Below are 6,879 nucleotides of genomic sequence, written 5' to 3'. Positions count from 1 at the left end.
CCTGATCTGACATATGTTAGCGACAAGTAGACAATATACTGTCTAGTTGAGTATTTTAAAGTTCAAGGTTAGATTAAATTTCTTTGTCGGATCTGACATAGTAGACTAGGGCTAAGCTCCATTGAGAAGGTCTCAATTTGAGTAATAAAATATGTTTTGAGTTTAGTTCGAATTTTTTTCATCATCTGGTCATGAATTTAAATATGGCATCTGTTTCTTATATGAGTTTACAAGCAAAAAATTTGAAGCTCTGAACGCTCCAAATTTAGGTTCACCGAATCGGCGATGACTTTGCAAATTTAAACGAAATTATTGAAATTTCGAAAACACATAAATCGCAACAATAGAACTAGCATATTCGAAAATAGATTGCTTACAGTTATTTGATAACTTAATTCCAATTCGTATCAAATTAGCTAATCACCGACGATTGATGGGAACAATTGAAAAACGAGCGCAACCGTTAAATTAGCACGTTGACAAAAGCACCAAAATGCGCCAAAGCAACGGGATGCCAGAGTTATTTATTTTCAACGCATTTTAGTTGACACTCTAGCGCGCATATACTTATGTACGTTTGTGTGTATATATGTAAATAGGTATGTAAATGGCAGCAGTAAAGGCGAGACTATCGAAATAAATTGAAGATTTATGAAAATTTCGTTGTCGATATTGTTGTTGTTGTAGTAGTGTGTGAATTTCACAACCAGCGTTGTGTATTAATTAGCAAAAATGAATTATAAAGCCTTCATTAGGCGATTTCTATTAACGGCAGTGTGGACATTTTGAAGGTTTTCAGTTTTAGGCAGTCACTCATTCATTATACATATTATTATTGAGGTGATGGGTAGCGGTGTTAAAACATAAATTTCGTTAACATGACAATATAGAGGTGTTTTGAGATATAGTGTATACAGATACATATGTGTTTCATGTATGTATGTGTGTGTGGATTTGTAAAAATTTAAGATAAGCAAGGCGAAATTTCGTAAAAATAATGCGCAACTTGATTTGACAGCTATTAGTTAGTTGTCGCTTTTTTGTTGTTGTAGGCACATATTATGTTGTTGTTGTTATTGTTGTTGTAGATACATGTGGTGTTGTTGTTTTTGTAGTTGTTGTGTCTTTATATTCAAGACATAGGCAGACATTTAGTAAGCAGGCAATTAAATAACAGTTTGTTGTTGTTGTTGTGACTGTTATATTTGGTGTTTTTGTTGTTGTTATTGTTGTAATAGTTTGAAAGAATTGGGTATGTAAGGAAAACAAATCAGTTAAGTTTTGTTGTTGTTGTTTTTATTTTTTGTTGTTGCATTTGTGTTGTTGTATTTATTCATCATCAAGATATAACTACCAATTTAGTCAGTAAAGAAATAAAAAACATTTTTGTTGTTGTTGTTACACTTGTTGTTGTTGTTGTTGTTGTTGTTGCACTTGGTGTTGTTGTTTTCTTACTCAAGATATACATATGTATGTAGTATGTGCATATGAACAAATTTCAAATTAAATTAAATTTTCTTTTAAATGTTTGAAACGAAATAAATAACTGTTAAGCTTTACTGTTGTTGTTTTTGTTGTTGCATTTGTTGTTGTTCTATTATATATATTAAAAATATATGCAACAATTTAATAAGTTAAGATATAAAAAAACATTTTTGTTGTTGTTGCATTTGTTTTTGTTGTTTTGTGTACTGTGGTTGTTGTTTTTATACTCAAGATATACATATGTACATACATATGTATGTACATATGAACAAATTTAAAATTAAATTAAAATTTTGACACGAAATAAATAACAGTTAAGTTTTGCTGTTGTTGCTGTATTTGTTGTTGTTGTATTTATACATATTCAAGTTAAACTCACATATATGTACATCTGTATGATCGAATTCAGCATGTAAAAAAAATAAGTGATAGCTATTTGTTGTAGTTGTTGTTGTTGTGTTTATTGCTGTTGTTGTTGTATTCATTCATATAAGTTATTCGGACGAATCGAAAGTGTGACAAAAAATAAATAATTTACTGTGCTGTGTTGTTGTTGTTATTGTAGTTTTTGTTGTTATTCCTACTATTGTTGTTGTTGTGAACGCTCACATAAGTTACATATATGCACGAATTTAGTATATTTTAACAACTACACTGCTTTATAGGCACCTGCTACTACTCACATTACTAGTACTATTATTATTATTATTATTGTTGTTATCATTATTATTATTGTTGTTATTATTTTTGCTGTTGCTGCTGTCCAATTGGTTAAGTTTACCTTCAGCGAGTGTTTTCTTGTGCGCAGTGAAACTTTGGAAAGTCAACAAAAAAAGCCACACCAACAAACAGCTGTGCATACGAGCATATCGCCAAAACAACAACAACAGCAACATCAATAATTTGTAAATCAAATTTGATGTTTTATTTATTTGTGTAGCTTGTTTATTGGCAACTCAATTGCGAACAAAAGGCCGTGCCAAACGGTACTCTCTCGACATCAAAGTGATGTTAAGAAATTAACGCGCGAGAAGAAGAAGCAGAAGAAGAGGAGGCAGCAGCAACAGCAGCCGCGCCAGTGGCAGCCCATTGTCCCGCGCTTTTGTTCGCCATTGTATTTGGCAATTATTGCGCATATTTGCAATGACAAATGATCAACGGTAGTTTTTGGGCGCAGGTTATTAGCCCAAATCGAATGGGTGAAAAGCGAAAAATATTAATTAAGTAAATTAAAATGTCCAACGCGAAGTATTATTCGAGGAAATTGCCAAGGGGCTAAGTGATTAGAAAAGTTTGTTGGATGGTACTCGTAACCTCAAAATTCTTTACTGCAGGGGAAAGGGTTGGTTGAGAAATAGGAAGTAATTACGCTAATAACAATAAATATATGAATATACGAAAAAATAAAGGGCATAGGAGGGCGCTACAGGCGCGTGAAATTAAATACAAAGTATTCTTCAAACTTGTGGACAAGAAAAACTCGCGAAATAATTCGAGAAATATTCAGAGATGAAGTACAAAAAATGTTGCCTACGAAACCAGCATTTGTATTAAAATGGAATTTACAGCCTAATCCTTGAACCATAACTTGGCCACGAATTTTATATTAATAAGAAGGAAACGGGGCCCTTAAAAGAATTTACCATCTGATCAAAACTTAACCGGACTGATAGAAATCTTTAAAACAGACACCTTTTAAGCCAATATAAGCGTGTCAATGCTTAGTAAAAATTTCCATACATTTTTATAAGCCTCAGCTGGATGGCTTTCAGTGTCTGCGCCAAATTTTGAGATATGTGGAGCTCATCGTAATACATATGTATGTATATAAAGTCTAAAGTCTATGCGAACAATTCCGCTTCGATTCAGGCCTTGGAGCAAAACATCAAAAGTGGCATTGCCAGTTACCAGTCAAAATGCTCGAACTAGTAGTCATCGAAAAGTGTACTCAACGGATGTACCATCTTCAAAAAAAAAACAAAAATAATAATAATCTTCAAAAAAATAAATGCCAAATTATATTCTTTCGTATGATAATAAACATTCCCTATTAAATCTGAAGTTTCTGAGTTTTTTCTTAAAAAAGTAGGCAGCCTCGAAATGTATTACAATTTACTATAAACTATACTAAGCTGATATGATTCAAAGTGATGGTCTTTGGGTAGGAAACGCGGTTCTGTTTGAGCCATGGGAGAAATATGTGTGAAGCAAATTGGGCCCGAATCGGTGCAATAGTTCATGAGATTTGAAGTTTCACCGAGAACCGAGAAATGTGTCGCGCCCTCTTTTCAAGCTAAAGTTTATGTTACCTGCCTATGAGTGTATTTCTATACGGAATTTGACAATTCCAGCATTAATACCACATGTTTTCAATACGTAGACTAGACTATGGGTGCAATATCTCAAATAGTTAGTAGTTTATATGTTTTCCTTACAAGCAAAATTCTGGTTTCAAGCTCATGAACTTTAAAAAAATCAGTCTTCCCAACTGTTTGTAATTACTGTTTGCAGATTCAGTTTTACACATCGTTGACGGTTTTCTTAAAATATTTTAGAAATATTGAACAACTTTGATTATTTTTCTACTAATGCTTCGGTTGAAATATAGGCTCAATCATAGATACATATATCACTGCCAGTGTCATACCGGTTCGTTATGAATCCAGAAAGATATGTATATGTGACCTGGTCTACGAAAAGGGAGCTAACGTGCGAAAACTAGTTTTCTGGGAAAAGCTGTTAAAAATAATCGTCAGTTTCTCGTTATCTTATTAATTGTTCTCCTTTTTTTGACACCTAAGCCCCCTTTCCGTAGACCAGGTCACATATACATATGTAGGTAATTTCAAATTATATTGGATAAACTGTCTACTTCAAAGCTTTCAAACAACCTACAATATTAAGAGATTTTTTCGAGATGAGGATGAGAAGTTTCTTCGCCTGTTACAGTCTAAATATCGACTCACATACCCCATATGTAGCTTGAAGAGTGACAAATCGAACAAACAACTGGCATAGCAGGTTAATTGAAAAATCACCGGGATGAGACATAGTGAAATTTTTCGACATAGAAAGCACTCTCAAGATATCAACTGAACGTGTAAATTATATTTTTCTCGAATATTTGGGTATGAGAAAACTCGGTGCAAAGTGGGTGGAGAGCAAGCTCACTTTCGACCAAAAGCAACGACGAGTTGTTGATTCCTAGCAGTGTTTGGAGATGTACAAGCGTAATAAAGCCGAGTTTGTGCGTCGATATGTGACAATGGATGAAACATGGCGCTTTCCTTTCACGCCGAAGTCTAAAACCTTCCGACTAGACTGCACACGATGAATCCCCTCCAAAGGGTGGAGAACGCAACAGTCGGCTGGTAAGGTTATGGAATCTGTATTTTTCGATGCGCATTGAATATTTTTTATTTAAATCCTTGAGTATGGATATACCAACAACAGCGAATATATCATAGGTTATTGGACCGTTTAAAGGTCGAAATCGTCGAAACACGAACGCATTTGCAGAAAAAGAAAGTGCTGTTTCAACAAGGCAATGACCGTATCACACCATGTCAGTGAAAACGATGGTAAAAATCCATGGATTGGGCTTCGAATTACTTCCGTAACCATCGTATTCTCCAGAACTCAAATGAATGTTCGCTGGTATAAAATTTTCGTAGTATAAAGAGGTGATCGCCGAAACTGAGGTGCTGTTCGAAACAAAGGACATATCGTACTACAGAATCGAAACCATGAAAAGATCTATCATATATCGAAAAAAAAATCAAATTTTGCCAAAATATTGTGTGTTTACTATGGTAGGCTAAGGACTTTTCAGTTGAGCTCTTATTTCATATAAGCGACATGGAATGCAAGTAGTTAGACCAACTGAAAAGTGATCCCATATATTAGATGACATCGAAAAATGCCAATAGATAGAAGGCGACTTATATAATATTCGACAGGAATATATTGATAATCAATCTCCTACCATAATTTTGAAAGCCTTCAATTATGAATAGAAAAGGATATTAAGATTCGCAAGCTCAATTGTTCATTCGTTGTTGGCTACTAGTATGAAAGTGCAATGAGATCTCTCGTTAATCGAAATTGGCAACCAAATTCTCACTACTACACTCTACCTAATGTGATTAACTGAGCTTTGTCTATCAATGAACTAATCGCCTGCGTCGTCTCAATCTCAAAATCTAAATAAAACTGTTTATGGTATCAAGCTTTTACTTTAAGTTCATTAACCAACAAAACTAGATTAACATGATAAGCCAGTAAGAGATTTTCTACTCTCGAATTCTTCTAGCTAACTACCAATCTCAGCAGCACTAGAAACCCTCTAGTTTGTGGCATTAAAAAAATTATAACCTATAAATAGTATACAGGCGGGTAATGAAATAAAGTATTATTTGATTTTCAATAAACACAGTTGTTTTTTATCGTTGACATATGTATGTATGTATGAATACAGTGGAAATACGCACCCTCATATTTGTACAAGTAGTTGCTGTATAATTCTATTATTTGTCAATGTTGATCGTTTGCCAACAAATGTGAGAGGGTAACCCAGCAGTAAATGAGGCTGTGGGTTATTACAATGAAAGGTACGTATACGATAGTGATACAGGCTAAGCGATATAAGGCTGAGCAGATAGTGAAACTAAGCGTGATGCCGCGGCAACAAGCATTGGGTAACACTAATTGCACTAATAAGGTCATATAAAGTCCGCTATGAATAGTTGTAGGCAGTTTGAGATTTTTGATTTAACTGTGAGCTATACTACTCATTTCAGCCTACATTTTATCATCCACAATATGATTCTCAAACTACTTTGCTTGACTCTCAACTGGAAGAGAGTCAGCATTCAAATCAATATTTCGCTTTTCGCTTGTTAAATCATTTATTTTAAGAAAGTCTTAACAAAATAATCTACTTGTATTCAATTCAAGATAGAGCGAGAGAGAGAAAGCAAACACCTAACTAAGCTGTCATATATTTTTGCTTCTCTAACTTTGTATGATAACGACAGCTTATGAGATTCATACCTGTTGCTCGTTCGATTCATCATTCTACAAGTTTTGACGTATCGACCAACAAGCTCATTGGATATCAAGGTAAAAACTTCCGAAACCCTTAGTTTGAGGCAAATGTGATAAACTACTTAACCCTGCATTTTTATGAAAGAGAAAATACAATAACTAGGTTGTCCATTTAAATTCAATGGTAGATAAAGAAACAAAAAGAAGGAGAAGATATTTTATTAGGCTGGCTTAGGTTTTTTCTTACCTACAAAATCACTGGATGTCAAGCGAATCAATCCAAAAAGCTTAGCGTTCGGAAAATGCCACATACCCCTGATTTTATGAAGGAGCAAATGTTTTTCTGAT

The sequence above is a fragment of the Bactrocera neohumeralis genome, chromosome 3 (genome assembly GCF_024586455.1).
Source record: "Bactrocera neohumeralis isolate Rockhampton chromosome 3, APGP_CSIRO_Bneo_wtdbg2-racon-allhic-juicebox.fasta_v2, whole genome shotgun sequence".
Lineage (NCBI taxonomy): Eukaryota > Metazoa > Arthropoda > Insecta > Diptera > Tephritidae > Bactrocera > Bactrocera neohumeralis.
Note: the sequence above shows the minus strand (reverse complement) of the source record.